General features: G+C 42.9%; 1 protein-coding gene across 15 annotated transcripts in view; it reads left to right on the top strand.

Annotated features, from left to right (window-relative positions):
- The first annotated feature begins 800 nt into the window (after window positions 1-800).
- LOC122540755 (rho GTPase-activating protein 32) overlaps window positions 801-20,242 on the top strand; it is a 591,094-nt gene continuing 571,652 nt past the window's right edge. For 11 of the 15 annotated variants that reach the window (XM_087976520.1, XM_087976515.1, XM_087976502.1 and 8 more), the window contains exon 1: window positions 801-898. The gene's annotated coding sequence lies outside the window, so the exon portion shown is untranslated. Of the gene's footprint in view, window positions 899-16,416; window positions 16,436-20,242 lie in introns of those variants that run through there. The other 4 variants (XM_087976503.1, XM_087976506.1, XM_087976516.1 and 1 more) reach the window with 4 other exon arrangements.

The raw sequence follows: 20,242 nt of genomic DNA, 5'->3' as shown, positions 1-20,242 counted from the left end.
AGCAAAAGTTTGCAGTGTGATGTAACTGAAATTATACATTGAAAAATACCTTGAATGTCTGTTGAGTCTTTCATCTGTTCGAATACCATGATAGTTTCACTTCTTTCATGTGTAAATCACAAAACTTTTTTTTAAAAATTGCATTCTCAGGTTAACTTAACAATTGGTGTTAGCCAGACAATATGTTGAAGATGTTAACCCCTGTGTTCTCTGTCTGTGCCATAATGTTTCGACTGATTCTAATCTTAAAAAGTGAGATAACAGAGTTTTACATTAATTCATGCAGTTTTTTAGCAAAGTACAATGTAACTCTGCAAGTACAAATTCACCCCACAAAATATATGCATTTGTCCATGTGGGTCTTTGTGTGTGTCTGGGTTGAGGGTTGTTAGTGTGAGAGAGATGCGTGACTTTCTTAAGTATCATTCTCCCAACTCTCTCACGATGCACTGAGCTGCACGTGGTGACGCACATTTGGGCGTGTCTGTGCGTTCTGACGCACATTGGGGCGGATCTGTGCATGCTGACATACGGTGGGGGCGGATGTTCGTTCTGACACACTATGGGCCGGATGTGAGTGTATTGTAGGTGGGGTAGGTCTGCGTGGCTGATGCAAAGCAGTTTGGTGGGTCAGAGCGTGCTGACGCAATGCGGCGGAGGAGGGGCTGGATGGGTTGGGTCTGTGCGTGATGACGCAATGCGGAGGAGGTGGGTTGGGTCTGTGCGTGATGACGTAATTCAGAGAGGTCTGTGCGTGCGGACGCTATACGGAGTGGGGTGGGCCTGTGCGTGCTGACGCTCACGTTGCCGGCTGGCGGGCGGCGGTTTGTGGTTTGCGGTGGAGGGGTGATGGAGTCTGGACTGTCCCTCAAAGTCCGCGAGTAGTCGACCAAGACAGGTAGGATCCTACAAAGAGACCGAGATTGATGGTGTAATAGAGGGAGTCAGTGCGGAGAGTGGTCGGGAGGTTACGGACTGTGAGAGTGTTAGGGTGTGGAGGGAGATGGACGGAGGGCTGAGGGAGGGTGTGAGGTGGGGACTGTGGATATGAGGGGGGTGGCAGGATAAGGAGGAGGTGAAGAGGCGTGTCGGCGTGTGAGGGTGGGAGGAGGAGGTGGTGGTGTGTGGTAAATGGATGGGTGTCGGGGGGCGGGTCAGACAAGCGTGTCGGGGAGCGGTCTGGTGTTTCTGGCTGCAGGGGAGATGAGGGGATTTGAGAGCGGTGAATGGGAGTGGTGGTGGATTCAATGAGGTCCCTCTGAGAGGAGTGTTGGTTTCATTGGGGCGATGCAGTGAGGGGGTTGAGGAGGCAGGTATTCGCTGGTTGTATGGTGACTATTTTCAGGGCTACACGTTTTGTGACGGTTGCAAAGTTTAAGCTAGCTGTATTGCAGGGTTCAAGACCAAAAGATAATATGCTGGAAAATCTTTGACAAAGGGTCAGTTAGACTCGAAACGTCAGCTCTTTTTCTCCTTACAGATGCTGCCGGACCTGCTGAGATTTTCCAGCATTTTCTCTTTTCGTTTCAGGTTCCAGCATCCTTGCTTTTATGCAGGGTTCAAGGTTGTGTACGCAAAAGGGAGCGTTTGGTTGAAGGCAGCTATTTTGGATATATCTTACTGTGAGATAGTTGGATAGCGAGGCACATTCATGGTTGAGGGTTGGGTGTGGGTGTCCTGCAATGTCAATGTGTGCATCTCTATTTCCAATCTACATTCATGACTAACACCAAGACAGGGTCACATTCCAGCCATTTAGAGCTTGGTAGAGACAGTGTGAAATAAAGAATTTGGACTAGTAGACAATGAGCAGTCAAGAGGAAAGGAGGAATCTGCAGTATCTATTGAGTGTGAATTATAAACAAAACTCAAATTAGATTAGAAAAGTTTCTCCAATGTATTAGAATATTAAAACGGGATGGTTCTGTGATAGCTGCCTGAATTGAATTACTTTTCTCGTGCTTAGCTCTTGGACTCAATGTGCTAAAGTTGAAGTGCTCGAGAGGGAGGTTAAGGTTTCAAGAAGTCTTGAATTTTGTGTGTGACTTTTGAAACATTTTTAGATCAGCTTGATTGTGTTTGTCGAGTCTATTCTGCCAGGAGTTAAGGATAGGGAATTATTTCTGGTTTCGGAATCAACTTTTAGTTTGCCTCTTTCATGGGCGCAACTTCTGTAAAATGTTAACTCTAGAGAGAATCTTTTCTGAAACATTCATGGAGGGACAGTGTAATTTTGCTGAATTAGTTAACAGTGACTTACATTTACACACTCTGGTTTCATTTGTGAATCTTAGCTATTTTTCAAAGAATGTGCACAAGTGTGATGGCCTATCCTGTTAATTTCTTGTGAGCATTTCCTTTGACTACTTATTCAATTCCCTTTTTCAAGATTCTGATTAAATCCAATGAGGAATCCAAGAGAAATATCACATGGAGTAGATTAGTTTGTTTTAGATTAGATTCCCTACATTGTGGAAACAGGCCCTTCGGCCCAACTAGTCCACACCGACCCTCCGAAGAGTAACCCACCCAGACCCATTTCCCCTAACTACTGCACCTAACTCTACGGGCAATTTAGCATGACAAATTCACTTAACCTGCACATCTTTGGACTGTGGGAGGAAACCGGAGCACCTCGCAGACACTGGGAGAATGTGCAAACTTCACACAGACAGTCACCTGAGGCTGGAGTCGAACCCAGGTCCCTGACGCTGTGAGGCAGTAGTGTAACCAATGAGCCACTGTGCTGCAGCTGAGGGGAAAAGTATTATATGCATTTAAGGAGAACACATGAAGGAATAAAGGCTATTTACAGTATAAACATTGACAAGGAAATCATATTTCTCTGCTGTGTGCTCTCTGTAATTCTATGAAACTGTTTCTACTGCCATTTTAGGCACTGTATTCCAGATCATTTCTAATCATTTCAACAGGAAACATCCCAAAGCACTTCACAACAATCAGACAAGGAATAACATAGAACCAAAAGGCAGTTAATTGAAAATCTGCTCACTGAGATTGGGAAGGGAAGTAGAGTGAGGACATTCTGAATTATTACATATGCAAGGCTGAAAGCCTGGCTATCAAAAGCGGAGCAAACCAATACATTGTTAAAGCAGAAGCCTGAGCCAGAAGGGATCTCAAAATGTTGGAGAGCAGGAGCACTTTGCGGAAGTAGGTGAATCTGGGGAGGGATTTGAAAACCAGCATTTCAATTTTATTCTCAATGTATTGCTGGAGTGGGAGCCATGTAATTCTGTGATCATTGTGGTGATGGATAAAAGAGGACAGATTGCAAGTTAGACAAGGTCCAACAGCATCTGAGCTGAATGTAAACTTCAGAGGGTGGAGTTGGGAGATTAGCCAAGAAAGCATTGGAATAGTTGAATAGTGATAGAATTGAGGTAGGGATGAATTGGGTCTGCAGGTGGAAGTAGGAAGCCCTGATAATGTGGAGGAATCAGAGGTTCTGCTCAGTTAATTAAAAAGGTAAACTATGATGAGATGTTTGTATAGTTTTAATTAATTTGATGTTTTGGACAGGGCTGTACAGCATGTACTGGTTCTAGGATGGTGAGCAGCAGTTAGAGTGGGATTGATTACATGTTGTGGAATGTTGGAATACAGGTTTGTTTGTAGCTAGAAGTTCAGACTGAGAGCTGTGAAAATCCAGGAATGTCACTATAGGCCTTAAGGCTAGTTACAGAGGGACGGAGACTTGGAACAGACTATGGGCAATACAGAGGATTGGAGTGGCTACAAAACCTAAATTCTCAATATATATTTATATTCTAATGCAATTTGTATGGTACCTTTCACAACCAAAGCATGTCACAAAGTGCTTTACCACTAAAGTACTTTTGAAATTAATGATGTAATCAGAAGGCATGCCAATTTTGCTCATTAAACTCCATGAACAGCAATCTTATAATGAATAAATCTTTTGTTATTGAAGGATAGATATTGACCAGGGCTCTGAGGGGAACTCCCTTGCTTTTCTTCAGCGTAATGCCATAGGTCCTTTATGTTTACCTGAGAAGGCAGGCAGGGTTTAATTTAACATCTCACCCATATCAGGACATTTAACAGCACACCACAGCCTCACTGCTAGTTTCATGAAATCCTTGAATGGGACTTGAACCCTCAGCCTTCTGATTCAGAGATGAGTGTTATTATAGGCCATAACAGAACGGAGTTGGATGTGTGTTTCTGAGCATTTGGGTGAAATTGTTGGTGCTTTATGGCACAGTGTGAGTGCTACTCATTCAATTCCTCATGCTGAGACTGTTGATAATAGCAGAGTGCATGGTTCATTAGGAAGGAAAAGAATAAACTGGTCAAGAAGGTTGAGCCTCTGTATCCCATTTCTGCTACGTGACAGTGTTATGTGACGGTCACTGTCTGCCAAGCAGACTGAAGGTTGAAGATTAACTTGTGTTGCAAATTAGAATTCCTTTTCTTCAGTAAATTTCTTGGCAGTATGCATGAGCAGGAATGTCGTCTTTAGTATCCTTCTTCCCTAACATCTATGCAATGAGTTCTGAATCTCCATAATTACAAGGTGATTTGCGCTGCTTTGCCGTTAATCTCATTTAAAAAAAATTGAGCATCTGCATTTAGATTGTTGGAATTTTTTTAGGGGTACACTGAACATCAACAACATTTACTGCTCATCCCAAATTGCCTTTAAGAAGGTGATGGTGAGCTACCTTCTTGAACCGTTGCAGTCCGTGGTATGTAGGGACAATTGCAATACTATCTTGAAGGGAGCTCCGGTATTTTGAATAAGCAACAGTGAAGAAATTATGATTTTACTCCATATAATATCCTGCAGTATGGAAGCAGGCAATTCAGCCTATCAAGTCTACACTAACCCTCTGAAGAGCGTCCCATCCAGACCCACACCTCTACACTAATTCTATAACTCTGCACTTGCCATGCCTAATCCACCCAGCCTGTACACCCCTGGACATAATGGGCAATTTAGCATGGCCAATCCATCTAACCTGCAAATCTTTGAACTGTGGGACGAAGCTGGAGCACCCAAAGGAATCCAATGCAGACATGTAGAGAATGTCAAACTTCACATGGTCATCTGAAGGTGGAATTGAATTTCGATTTCTAATGCTATGAGGAAGCAGTGCTAACCACTAAGATGTCATGCTGCCCTTAAAGATTAGCCTGGGGATGCTTGATTGTTAATTTAGTGGCATGCTTTTGCGGTTTTGGAGAAGATTTGTAGGTCAGGTTGTGGATCAGTTTGTAAGTGTGCTCGCTGAGCTGGTGGGTTTGTTCTCAGATGCTTCATAACATCATCAGTGAGCCGCCAATGAAGGGCTGGTGTTCTATCCTGCTTGCTATTTATCTGTCTTGGTCTGCTGTGGAGGATACTGTCGTTTCCGGTTTGTTTGAGAGGTTGCTAAAGGGGCTTTAAATTGATATTTGTTAATGGAGTTCCAGTTTGAATGCCAGGCCTCTAGGAATTCCCACGCGCATCTCCGTTTGGCGTGTCCCAGGATGGATATATTGTCCGTCAAACTGGTGGCCGCGTTTGTCTGTGTATAAGGATACTAGTGATAGTTGGTCATGACTTTTGGTGGCTAGTTGGTGCTCAGGTATCCTGTCCATCTGTCCAATGTAATGTTTGTTGCAGTCCTTGCAGGGTGTTTTGTATATGATGTTCATTCTACTGGTTATTGGACGGGGACCTCTAAATTTATCAGGAGCTGTTTCAGTGCGGTGCAGTGTGGGCTACCATGACACCTCAGGGCCAGAGTAGCCTGGTCGTCATTTCCAAGATGTCTTTATTGTATGGCAGGGTGGCTACAGTTTCTGGGCCTGTTGTCTTGTTTAGATCTGTTGTGTAGGAATTGGCAGGGGGAGGGGCTCACTGCCAGATTCAAGAATAACTTGGAGAGGAACTTGCAGGTGGTGTTTGCACTGTTGATGCAAAGTTAATCTCACTGTTGCCAGTTACAACTGGTAATTTATGTCAAAAGGACTCGTGTGAAATTCAACATCAGAGACCCAGAGGGGAACAAATAAAACTGTGGCATCTTATTTGAGCAGTTCGTAAATTGCATCATGATTTTATTCTTTTTCCATCTGCGTTGGGAATATTTTTGTTTTGTTATTCATACTTCTGTTCGGATCAGAAGGCAATAATTCTCAGGGTGCAAAGCTATTTCAGCAATCAGAAATGCAAGTTAGACTCCTTTAGAAAGATAATCTTAGGATAAGTAGCAATATTTGTATGTTTCGTTCCACTAGTAATTGGTGGTGCAAAAATACTGCTTGGGAAATGTTCATGTTCCTCAAACAATATTAACAACTGATGATGATGTATCAAAGTTTCAAATTCCTGTTTAAAATAGCGTAAAGCGCAATTAGATCAATCTTCCTTAAAAACACAGGCAGTGACTGACCAATTTCTCTTGAAGCAGATCTTTATGTAATTTTGTGTAGATGGAACGTAGTTCCTTGTCATATATTAGACGTAATATTGTCTTTTTTGCTGCCAGAGCTAATGTTTAATGTAGCTCTCAAAAGCTGCTGTTTTGAATCTCACTGCTTTATCTTGAGGACAGAAAGATCCTCTGATGTAAAGCAGAACAACCCTTATGTCACAACATTGCTTATGTTGTGTACAACCTCAGAGTTTGAGTTAGGGGAATTACAGCTCAGAATTGAAATCTGACTGCGATATTGACCTCTGGGGAGTGATTGCAGCTTTGATATAGTTCTCCTGGGCAGATATAATTGACCATTTGTTCTTGTGCCATGTTTCTGTACTATCATAAACAGAAGGTGTTGAATGCAGAAGGTCACAGTGAGGAGGCATCAAAATGTGACATTTATGATTTGCACAACAGAATGGCTAAAAACCCAAATCTAAGGTGCCTGATGTGGACTGATTTATGTTTATTGCATTGTTTCTGATGGTTAACTGATTTCGAGTAGTAGGAAATTCTGACTTCTGATCAGAAACACCTTCCTGAGCTTTCAGTTGTCAAATCAGACAGCTGAGATAATGAGTTTCAGTAATTTAGTCTCTGTAGTGACCCTGCATATTTCTATCAGGCATGGTTGGATGATGTAGTTCATTTCAGCAAACATGCTGTCATGTTCACGTTAGTTTAAAACATATTTTCTCAATTCTACTGCATGAGATAAATGTAGGATGTCGAGGCAACAACTGATGAAATGAACTGATCCATAACAAAATCTGTCTCCAGCATAGTAAAAACTGAAAACACTCCTGTGCCTTTTTGTGAGCAAGAATATTTGAGAATCGATTATAAGAAGTCTACATGTACTTGCTGTTTGGGGGTGCCATGCAGTGAGATGGTATTGATGGTTTAAATTGTTTCTTCTTGTGCTAATGAGAATATGTATAGGGTATAAGCAGGCAGTGAAAGAGTTTAGTTCTGAGTTTTGTGAAACAAGAGGTTCAGCTGAGTATGGTTCAGATCAGATAAGAACTTACAGTTAACAATGGGGTCCTGGGCGCAAGGGTAATGGATTTACAAGGTGAAAAGTATTCATTATGTGGAGCCAGTTATTCAATGTGTAACAGCAGATGGCTTAATCTTTACTATTGACACTCATTGATTGTAACGGTCACCCAATAAATATGTATGTTGCCTTCTCGCGATGCTCCTTCCTGTAAAATGGCTAATAAGTTCATTGAGAAAGTGCTGTTCCAGAGAAGACCGTGAACTCATGTCTCTGTGCACATGGGCGACAGTTCTCACTCCCTCCAGGGCTCAGAATAAAGATGAACGAAGTAAAACTTCTGTGTCTGAGCGTTTTGCTTTGATTGAGGGGAGCAGGACCCCAATATTAATAGTCGCCAAGTGGAAAAGAGAGTCAGTGAGTGTAGTGACCATCACTAAGGAGGAGCTTTGGAAGCAGAAAAGTCTGAAGGTAGATAAATTGCCTGAAATGGATGGAGTACACCCCATAGTTCTGAAGGAGATAGCTGAGGAGATTGTAGAGGCATTGCTGCTAATCTTTCAAGAATCACTGAAGTCAGGGATGGTTTCAGGGGAATAGAAAATGGCTAACGTTAAAGAGAGGGAGGCAGAAGATGGGAACTATAGACTTGTTAGCCTGACCCCCCCCCCCCCACTTATTGCTGAAGTTTCAGAATTGATTATTAAGAATGAGATTGCAGAGCACTTGGAAGTGCATGGTAAAATAGAATGGAGTCAGCATGGCTTTATGAAGGACAATGCCTGACAAATCTGCTAGAAGTCTTAGGAGGTAACAAGCAAATTAGACAAAGGAGAGCCAGTGATTTGATCTATTTAGATTTCCAGAAGGCTTTGTCAAGGTGCTGTACGGGAGGCTGCTAAATAAGATAAGAGCCCATGGTGTTAGGGGCATTGCACTGGCATCGATACAGGATTGGCTGACTGGCAGAAGGAAGAATGTAAGGATAAAGGAATCTTTTCAGGCTGGCTGCCGATGACTATTGGAGTTCCACAGAGGTCAGTGCTGTTAGGGAGAGAATTCCAGGATTTTGACCTAGTGACAGTGAAGGAATTGAAAAAATATATTTCCAAGTCAGGATGGTGAGTTGCATGGAGTGCACCTTGCAGGTGGTGATGTTCCCATGTATCTGCTGCCCTTGTACATGTAGGTGAAGTGGTCATGGGTTGGGAGGTGTTGTCTGAGGATCTCTTGTGAATTTCTGTAGTGCATCTTTTAGATAGTAAACACTGCTCCTATTGAGCATTGGTGTTGGAGGGAGTTTGTGGATGTGCCAGTCAAGTGAGCTGCTTTGTCCTGGATGGTGAGAAGTCTCTGTTTTTGGAGCTGCACCAATTCAGGCAGGTGGGGAGTATTTCACCATACTCCTGACTTGTGTCTTGTAAATAGTGGACAGGCTTTTGTGGACAAGTCAAGAGGTGAGTTACTTGTTGCAGTATTCTTAGCATTTGATCTGTTGTTGTGGCTACTGTACTTACATGATTAGATTCCCTACAGTGTGGAAACAGGCCCTTCGGCCCAACATGTCCACACTGACCCCCCGTAGAGTAACCCACCCCGACTAATGCACCTAGTAACTATGGACAATTTAGCATGGCTAATTCACCTGACCTGCACACCTTTGGACTGTGGGAGGAAACCGGAGTACCCGGAGGAAACCCACGCAGACACAGGGAGAATGTGCAAACTCCACACAGACAGTCATCCAAGACTGAAATTGAACCTGGAACCCTGGTGCTGTGAGGCAGCAGTGCTAATCACTGAGCCACCATGCCACCTAGAATAAAAAACATGGCGAGTCCAGTTGAGTTTCTGGTCAATGGTGACCCCCAGGATGCGATTAGTGGGGGATTCAGTGATTGTAACACATGTCAGGAGGTAGTGGTTAGATTATCTATTACTGATAGTCATAGTATGGCATTTCTGTGGCGTGAATGGGGTAGCACAGTGGTTAGCACTACTGCCTCACTGCCACGCAGACACATTCTCCCTGTGACTGTGTGGGTTTCCACCCACAGTCCAAAGATGTGCAGGTTAGGTGCTTTGGCCATAATAAATCACTCATAGTGTCCCGGAATGTGCAGGCTAAGTGGATTAGCCATGGGAAATGCAGAGTTACAGAGATAGGGTAGGAAGGTGGATGCTCTTTGGAGGGATGGTGTGGACTCTCTCTGCCTGCCACACTATAGGGATTCTTTAATTCTATGAATGCTTCTTGCCACTTGTCAACCAAAACCTTGATATTGTCCAGATCTTGTTGAATTTGAACATGGACTGCTTCATTATCTGAGGAATCATGAATGGTGCTGAATCATCAGTGAATATCCCCACTTCTGACCTTACGATGGGGGAATAGATCATTGATAAAGCTGCTGAAGATAGTTGGGCTTAGGACACAACGCTGAGGAGCTTATGCAGTGATCCCCTCAAGCTATGTTTGCAATATTGAGAGTGGTTTTGGACCCTGTATCTAATGAAAGATGTACTTGCATAGGAGGTGTCCAGAGGATGTTTGCAAGAATGATCCAAGGGATGAAGGCAGTTGAATGTTCCTTCTTCAGAATGTGGGAGGTAAGGGTCACCAGTAGTGTCTCTGCTGACTTCATCTGTGGGAAGTGCATCCAACTCTATCTCCTCAAACAGCATTCGGAGGCTGGGTGAACTTAGGATCATTCAAAAGGTGGAGAGAGTTATTGAGAGGAGTTACAGGGAGGTAGTCACACCTCAGGTACAAGAAAAAGGCAGATGGATTACAGTCAGGGGATGGAAAGGGAACTGCAAACAGTGCAGGGATCCCCTATAGCCATTCCCCTCAATAACAAGTATACCGTTTTGTATACTGTTGGGGGGGGGTGATGACATACCAGGAGTAAGCCATGGGGTACAGGTCTCTGCACAGAGTTTGTCCCTGTTTCTCAGAAGGGAAGGGGAGAGAGGAGTAGAGCATTCGTTACTGGGGACTCCATAGTTAGGGGGACAGATGGGAGGTTCTGTGGGAACAAGATGGACTCATGGTTGGTGTGTTGTCTCCCAGGGTTCGTGATGTTTTGCATAGTCTTTTTGGGATTCTTGGGGGTGGGGGTGGGCCGGGATCAGCCCCAAGTCCACATAGGCACTAACAACATAGGTAGGAAAAGGGATGGGGATTTAAGATAGAAATTCAGGGAGCTAGGGTGGAAGCTTGGAGCTGGAACAAAGAGTTGTTATCTCTGGTTTGTTGCCTGTGCCACGTGTGAGGGAGGTGAGGAATAAGGAGAGAGAGAGAGAGAGAGAGAGGAATTGAACACGTGGCTACCTGGATGGTGCTGGAGGGTGGGTCTCGGATACCTGGATAATTGTGGCTCATTCTGGGATGGGTTGGACTTCTGAGAACAGGATGGTACCAGTATCCGGGGGGTGTTAATTTCCTAAAGGGTATAAGCAGGCAGGGAAAGAGTTAAGTTCCAAGTTATTACGCAATAAATAACTGGCTTCACATTATGAATACCTTTCTCCTTGTTAAACTGACCTCACATACTGAATGCTTCCAATATTGTTAAATGGCTCTACATAATGACTGCTTTTCCATCTTGTTAACCTATTACCCTTGCCTCCAGCACCTCATTGTTAACTGTAAGTTCTTATCTGATCTGAGTCATGCTCAGCTGAACCTCTTGTTTCACAAAACTCAGAACTTAACTCTTTCTCTGTCTGCTTATACCCTGTACACACTACGTTTGCTTGAGCGATGGAAAGGGACAGGTATATATCACAGGGCAAGAGTTATAACTGGGGAAAAGCAATTATGACGCGATTAGGCAAGAGGGTGGGGAAGGATACTGCATGAGAGCATCTGAAATGTGGAGCTTAACCAAGGAACAGCTACTGCGTGTCCTTGATAAGTATGTATCTGTCAAGCAGGGAGGAAGTGATCGAGCGAGGGAGCCGTGGTTTACTAAAGAAGTTGAATCTCTTGTCCAGAGGAAGAAGGCTTATGTTAGGATGAGATGTGAAGGCTCAGTTAGGGCGTTTGAGTATTACAAGTTATCCAGGAAAGACCTAAAAGAGAGAACTAAGAGGAGCCAGGAGGGGACATGAGTCATTGGCAGGTAGAATCAAGGAAAACTCTAAAGCTTTCTATAGGCATATCAGGAATAAAAGAATGACAGAGTAAGATTATGGCCAATCAGGGATAGTAGTGGGAAGTTGTGCATGGAGCCTGAGGAGATTGGGGGAGTACTAAATGAATATTTTTTGTCAATATTCACACTAGGAAAAGACAAAGTTGTCGAGGAGAATACTGAGATACAGGCTACTAGACTAGATGGGATTGAGGTTGACAAGGAGGAGGTGTTAGCAATTTTGGAAAGTGTGAAAATAGACAGGACCCCTGGGTTGGATGGGATTTATCCTAGGATTCTCTGGGAAGCCAGGGAGGAAATTGCAGAGCCTTTGGCCTTGATCTTTATGTCGTCATTGTCTACAGGAATAGTGCCAGAAGGCTGGAGGAATGCAAATGTTGTCCCCTTGTTAGACCAGGGGAGTAGAGACAACCATGGTAATTATAGACCAGTGAGCCTTACTTCGGTTGCGGGTAGAGTGTTGGAAAGGGCTATCAGTGATAGGATTTATAATCATTTTGATAGGGATAGTCAACATGGTTTTGTGAAGGGTAGGTCGTGCCTCAAAAATCTTATTGAGTTCTTTGAGGAGGTGGCCAAACTGGTGGATGAGGGTAAAGTGGTTGCTGTAGTGTATATGGATTTCAGTAAGGTGTTCGATCAGATTCTCCACAAAATATGGAGGTATGGGATTGAGGGTGATTTAGCTGTTTGGATCAGAAATTGGCTCGCTGAAAGAAGGCAGAGGGTGGTGGTTAATGGGAAATGTTCATCCTGGAGTTCAGTTATTAGTGGGGTACTGCAAGGATCTTTTTGGGGCCACCATAAGTGATCTGGATGAGAGCGTAGAAAGATGGGTTAGTAAATTTGTGGATAACACCTAAGGTCGGTGGACAGTGCAGAAGGATGTTGGGTGTATGGTGTGTTATCTTTTGTTGGTAGACGGTTTGAGTTTCAGAGCCACGAGGTCATGTTGCAGTTTTACAAAACTCTCTGTGGCAACACTTGGAGTATTGTGTACAGTTCTGGTCACCGCATGATAAAAAGGATGTGGAAGCTTTGGAAAGGGTTCAGAGGTGACTTAGTAGAATGTTGCCTGGTATGGAGGGGAAGGTCTTATAAGGAACGGCTGAGGGACTTGAGGCTGTTTTTGTTAGAGAGGAGGTGACTTAAATGAGACACATCAGAAAATCAGAGGGTTAAATAGGGTGGACAGTGAAAGGCTTTTTCCTCAGATGGTGATGGCCACCTCAAGGGGACATAGCTTTAAATTGAGGGGTGATAGATATAGGACAGATATCAGAGGTAGTTTCTTTACTCGGAGATTGGGGACGTGGAAAGCACTGCCTGCCGCTGTAGTAGACTCACCAACTTTAAGTGCATTTAAATGGTCATTGGATAAACATCTGGATGAAAATGGAATTGTGTAGGTTAAATGGGTTTCAGGTTCGTTCCACAGGTCAGCACAACACTGAGGGCCAAAGGGCTTCTACTGCGCTTTAATGTTCTATGTTTTGAGGGCTTGTCATATGAGGAGGGTTTGAGAACTCTGGGCCTGTATTCAATGGAATTTAGAAGGATGAGGGGCCATCTGACTGAAGCTTACAGGTTACTGAGAGGTCTGGTTAGAGTGGATGTGGAGAAGATGTTTCCACCAGTAGGAGCGGCTAAGACCTGGGGCACAGCATCAGGGTAAAGTGACAAACCTTTAGAACCAAGATGAGGAATTTCTTTAACCAGAGGGTAGTGACCATTTGGAATTTCTTTAACCAGAGGGTAGTGACCATTTGCTGCAGAAGGCTGTGGATTCCATGTTATGGAGTATATTTTAGAATGTGAAAGATATGAATCAGCAAGGAGATCAAGGCTTAAAGCGAGAAGGTCAGAGAGTGCTCAGAAACACGTCAGGCCATGATTGAATGGATGAGCAGACCTGATGGCAGTGATGGCTTAATTCTGATCCTTTATCTTATGATGCTGGAATGAAAACAAAGTGTTGGAGAAGCTCAGCAGGTCTTGCAACATCTTTAGATAGAAAATCAGTTCACATTTCAAGTCCATTGACACTTTGTCTGACAGCTGGTCTTGGCCCAGTAAGACAGTGTTTAATAAGAGGATCATCAATACTGGAATATTCCGTAAAGAAGGTCTGGGGTGGGGGGGTTTGCTTCTATTGAGTTATGTACCGCAACAGAAGTACTGACGGTGAAACTGAGAGCTTATTGCTCCATTGACTGTTCACGATTTTCCATATAATCCCTACAATGTGGAAACCGGCCCTTTGGGTGAACATGTCTACGCTGACCCTCTGAAAAGTAACCCGCCCAGACCCATTCCCCTACCCTATTATCCCACATTTACCCCTCACTAATGCACCTAACCTACACATTCCTGAACACTATGGACAATTTCACATGACCAATTTACCTAACTTGCACATCTTTGGAATGTGGGAGGAACTGGAGCACCTGGAGGAAGGACACTCCGACATGGGGAGAATGTGCAAACCCCACACAGTTGCTTGAGGCTACTTGGTTAAATCGAACCTGGCTAATTGGCGCTGTGAGGCAGCAGTGCTAACCACTTCACTTAACTCCATTTAGCTAACTTAATTTTTTAACCCTTCACATCCTTGTCAGATAAACATCTTTTACAAAGTTACTGTGCTGCACAAAGCTACATGGTTTAGAAATTATAAATCTTGTGACGCAGTGGCAGTCTCCCTGGACTGGGAAGCCCGGGTTCAAGTCCGATCTACTGCTGAGGTGTGTAATAACATCTCTTAATGGGTTGATTTGCAAAATAGGTTAAATAATAAAAAAGATGAAATTGTAAGATCTGGTTTATGCACTTTACTGATCTTGGCTAGGATTGACCACCCACCAGGTTTCCAGCTGGGTAAATCATGTGTGTGAGAATTGGTTGATAAGTTGGAATGGGTTCAGCTACAGTACCTTCACTGATACATTAGCAAACCAGCGCTCATTGTCTAGGTTGATGTTGGAAGAATGGCCAAGTACTGTTGGCTTCCAGGGAACTAGTACCTTCAGGAGAGGAGGAGAGAAAGTGACAATTAAAATGGAAATGTAGGCTGAATTAATACCAGTTTTCCCAAATGGGTATTTCGTTTTTAAAATAACCTGCTGACCATTTATCTTGTGCTTTTGAAGTTTGATGAATTTGTTATTTGTAAAATAACACGTATGAGGCTAATATGTTTTTTTAATTCAGTTGTGGGACATAATCATTGCTGGCTAGCTAGCTAGCTTTTATTGTCTGTCCCTAATTGACCTTGAGAAAGTGGTGGTGAGTTGTTTTCTTGAACAGGTACAGTCCACATGCTATAGGCTTACCTATAGGAATACTGAGGTGAGTAATTCATCACCTGACTCCCCAGTCTGTACAGCATCCACAAGAGAAGGCACAAGTCAGGAGTGTGAAGAAATACTTCACACTTGAGTGTGTGCTGCTTAAACAACACTCAGGAAGCTTGACACCATCCCGGACAAAGCACCATCCCGGATTGGCACTACATCCGCAAACATCCACTCCCTCCATCACTGGTGCTCAGTAGTAACATTGAGTACTATCTATAAAATACACTGCAGAAATTCACCAAAGATCCTCAGACAGCACCTTCCAAACCTACGACCACTTCCATCTAGAGGGGCAAGGGCAGCAGGTCACTATCCTGACTTGGAAATTTATTGCCTGTCCCTCACTGTTGCTGGTCAGAATCCTTGAATATCCTCCCCAAGGCCTTTTAGGGTCAACTTGCAGCAGGTGGACTGCAGTGATTAAAGGCGGCAGCTCACCACCACCTTCTCAAGGGTAACTAGGGATGGGCCATAAATGCTGGCCAGCCAGCGATGTTCATATACCCACAAATAATTAAATAAAAAATAACAATCCTCTTAGACTTCCCTGAAGGACATTAGTGAGCTAGATGGGTTTTCTAACAATCAATGGTGCTTTCATGGTTGGTTGTCAATAGATTCTTAATTCAAGATTTTATTTAATATATTGCGTTAAAATTCCACCTTTTGCCATAGAAGGATTCTAACTTGGGTCCCCAGATTGTTAGCTGAGTTTCTAGATGAATAGTCTAGTGATAATACCATTAGGCCATTGCCTCCCCAGGCATTGAAATCTGTTTCTGGAATTTCAAAGGTCATTTTGGTCTAAAGTAAGGAATGTGTGAGGTCTGTTTTAAATTTGCCTGAACAGATGCAGTAAATTTGGAGCTGTACTGTTAAACCTGGCATTTGACAAGTCAAACTGGCTATTTAATAAGGAATTGGAATTCTTGTAGATTTAAGAGCAGGATTTGAAACAGACTGACATGGACATGAGCTCTTGAGCAGCAAGTTGGGCATTTGTAGGTATGTTACATGAGTTTTTATTGCATTACTCTTTCCGTACAGGCTGTTCAGTCTGTAGGTATTTTGCATCTGAATTCGAGATTCTGAATTAAAATTCTACTCTCGGTGTCTGAGCACAAAAATTGAGGCTACTACTCCAGTATATTAGCATTACTGAGGGAGGGTTACACTATTGGAGGAGGCTGACTTTTGGAGTCCCCATCAGCTTCTTAGGGTGGATATCAAAAATATTGTATTATTTTGTAGAAGAACAGGGATTCCCCAGTGTACACTTAAGCCCTCAATCAGCTCTATAAAGACAGATTTATATGGTGATGATCAAATTGCTGTTTGTGGGAGTTTGCTGAGAGTATTTTACCTGCCATTGTATATTGCAGTGACTCCACTTCAAATGTAATGCATTGGCTGGGAAGTTCTTCAAGACAGTTGATTGTTGTGAAAAGCGTGACATACATGCAGGTCTGTCGATCTAAATACTTGAAGATGGAGCATAGTCTTGATGTTAATGGATTAGTGATTCAAATGCCCAGGATATGCTCTTGAGATATGACTTCAATCAATATATCTAGAATTGAGAACTTGTCTTGGTTTCATGGCCACTGTCACTTTCATTGGATGTTGTATAAACTCATTTGGTTTACACCTGTCTTTTAGGGAAGGGAATTTACTGTTCTTACATTGGTCCAGTCTACAAATGACTTGGACCCTTATCTGCCCTCTGAAATGGCTGAGTTATTCAATTGAAGGACAATGAGGGATAGGCAACCAGTGCTGAATCTATCAGAGATACACTCATTCTATAAAAGAATAAAGAAAAATGGTGATTCATGAATAGTGGGAAGTGATTTATAAGTCTGTAACACAGAGTCTGGTGTCATGAACTGTGAAATAACCATCAAGAAAATCACCCCCCCAATCTGCTGATGGTAAATTCTCCTCATGATGAACACCACCTGGAGGAGACATGAAGATTGTATTCTGAGTGGGAGGCCTTCAATGTCCACTACCAAAGCAGGTTGGCACCACCACTACTTACCTTGCTGAACTGGTTCTGTGACAGATGGTGAGGGAATCTGCAAGAGAGAAAAACAGACTTAACCTCATCCTTATCAAATCTGTCTATCACAGATGCATCTACCCATCACCGAATAGCTAAGAGTGACCATCCAGAGTCCTTGTGGAGAAAATGTTCCGACTTCCCATTCAGCATTCTCTACAGTGAAGCATTGGCACCATAACTGTGTTATTTAGTCAGGTCATAGAGATATAGACTATAAACAGATCTAGCTACTCAAGATTGGGAAATCAAGAGGTGTTGGTGCTATTGTTAGCAGAATTGTACTCCAGCAGTCTGCAACTTTGCAGCCTGGCCTCTGCCATGCCAATGAAGCCAGGGGATCAATTTTTGTTCATTGAAGATTGCAGGACAGCATTTGAAAAACCTAAAAATGGAGTGTCACCCTGGTGGTACTACAAAACAGAATTACTTGCATACTAGACAGCATAAACAGCAAGTGACTTAAAAAAAACAAAAGAACAGTGAATGCTGGAAATCTGAAATAAAAACAGGAATTGCAAGAAAATCTCAGCAGGTCTAGCAGGATCTGTGGAGAGGAATCAGAGTTAATGTTTTGAGTCCAGTGACCTTTCAGAGTTGACAATGATAAGACAAGTTGAGCCATCCCACAAACAGCAGTTTTGATCTAAACGTTTACCCCATCCAATTGTGAATGGTGAACAATTAAACAAATTACTCCATGTTATATCAATAAATGGCTGGAGGCACTGGGTTTGGCAAACCTGACAACATGCCGGTAATACAGAATTTGCTGTAGAACTTACCACGCCCCTAAAAAGCTAATCCAGTGCTTTTTAGGGGCGTCCACAATATTTCCATCTTTCCAGCAATGTCGAAAATTGCCCAAGCATGTCCTGTAAGCCAAAAGCAGGACAAATCCAATTTGGCCAATTACCATTCAGTCTACTCAATTATCAAAGTGCAGGAGGTGTCATCAACAGTGTCAAGCAATGGCTGTCTCCCAAATGAGATTCTAGCCATTGACCTTGATATTCAATGGCCTTACAATTACTGACACCCTCACATCAATATCCTGGGAGTTTTTCTTTGACCAGAAACTGAACTGTAGTAGTCATGTAAATAATGTGGTTATGAGGACATTTCAACGCCGAGGAACCCTGTAGCAAGTACCTTGCTTCCTGACTATTTCTGTCCTCCATTTACAAGGCATAAGTTAGGTTGTTGAGGAGTAGCCTCAACTTACTTTTACCTAGTGTTTGCTCATGGACCTTTTCCAGCAAGAGATACTCAGCGGTGATCAGCAGGTAGCTTTGTTAAAATTAGTGTGAAAACTGCTCTGCCATTTGACAGCATGTCTGAAATCTGTGATCGCTCACCTAGATGAAAAAAGCAATGGGCACACGGCAACATCACAACCTCTAAGTTCCCCTCGAGGGGTGTCTCACGTTTTGACTAAGAAATATCTCTCTGTCGTTTCATCACCAGGTGAAAATCCTGCAAAAAAACCTTCCTAACAGTGTTGTGGATGGCCGTGCAACACATGGAGCACAGCAATTCTTGTAGGTGGCTCACCACCTTCTCAGAAAAGCAATAAATGCTGATATAGTCAGTAAAACCCACATCCCATTAAATAAAAATTGCAAAAGCGTTGAATTTTACTCGGGCTGTTCAAATATTCATGGAAAATGACATGGGGAGGAAAGAAGCTGATAGCTTGGAGTAGGTATAGTGTGACTCAGTGAGGCTTAGTTTAGAGACTTAAATCCCACACAAACATTGATTGGGCTTTTTCCTACGAACCGTTTGTAATGCAAGCGAGTTTACCATTTATCTGATTAAGTTGCGCGGTTCTTAAAAAAAATCAATATTTGAATGATTTTGAAACAACTTGAGCATAAGAGCTGGTCTGTGGCTGCATTTTTCTGTGGTTTTTGAACTATCCTGTTACGGCTGTTGTCCAGTTTGTGCCTGTGGTTCACTTGCTGCTTAGTTTGAGGGTAGCAGAGGAAATCCAATATTTGGATAAATATTTGAGTTGTTTGTTGAAATTTCAGTCTCAGCAAATTGTGGCCTGGGCAGATATGTTGATAAACGCAGGTCTGTCAGTCTCTGTTTTTATTATAGCAGCAATCTTGTTTCTTGTTTAATGTGAGATACTTCATTTGAATTGCAACTACTGAAATCACAAGACTCAGGAAGTGTGCACAATTAGCTTCTAGTTTTTAAAATTTTTAATCTATAACAATATAGAACATGGAATAACATTACACAGGAACAGACCTTTCGGCCCATCATGTCCGTGCTGACCACAATGCCATTCTCGACAAATACTGTACCATGTGCTTGCATATGGTGCATATCCCTTTATTCCCATGTCCATGTCTATCCAAATGGCTGTTAAAACATTGCTTTCATGTCTGCCTCTACCACCTCCTTTGGCAGTGCGTTCCAAGAGTCTATCACCCTGTGTTTAAAGAAAACTTGTCTAGCACATCCCTTTTAAGTTTCTCCCTCCCATCTTAAACCCAGGCCCCAATCCATGCCCTTCATAATTTTATGTACTTCAGCCTTCTAAACTCTTGTGAAAACAATTCAAGTTTGTCCAACCTCTCCTTACAGTTAATACACTCCCATGCAGACAACATCCTGGTGAGCCTCTTTTGCACCCTCTCCAAACTCTCCATAACTTTCCTATAATGTGGCAACCAGACCTGTACACAATGTTCCAAATGTTTTATACAGCTACAGCATGACTTGTCAACATTTATATTCAGTGCCCAAACTAAGTGATTGCATTGCGTCCTGCTATTCGTTGATTCTCTCATAACCCGAGAGATCAGCTGCCATCAGTAGTTAGTTTTTTGGCCTCCAATCACCCCCTGACTCATTGTCTCAAGCTTGTTGGGAGTCCTGGAAATCAGGTTGAAATTCATAAGGCTATCAATGTCAAGGTGATCAGTGCTATTGTGTGTTGCAATGATAATTTTCCTTTTCCTCCATTCAGACATTTTGTCCAATTTCCCGATCCATACATCATAAATGTTAGAGATCATCCCAGCAGTTTTACTATACCGTAGGCAGTGTGTCTTGACATTGCAAAACAATGTGGCTTCTTGGACTTATCCATCATGAGCACTGACAACTTGTCAGTGCAATCCATGTGGGCACAGACCATGGCAGTCACACGTTCCTTGTTTCACTTTCCACCAATACATATTTCATTTTTA

Source organism: Chiloscyllium plagiosum, unplaced genomic scaffold, assembly GCF_037043375.1.
Source record: "Chiloscyllium plagiosum isolate Xiang-an unplaced genomic scaffold, Cpla_swu_hap1 HiC_scaffold_29, whole genome shotgun sequence".
In the NCBI taxonomy this organism is placed as follows: Eukaryota; Metazoa; Chordata; class Chondrichthyes; order Orectolobiformes; family Hemiscylliidae; genus Chiloscyllium; species Chiloscyllium plagiosum.
This window is presented reverse-complemented; position numbering and strand designations above follow the sequence as displayed.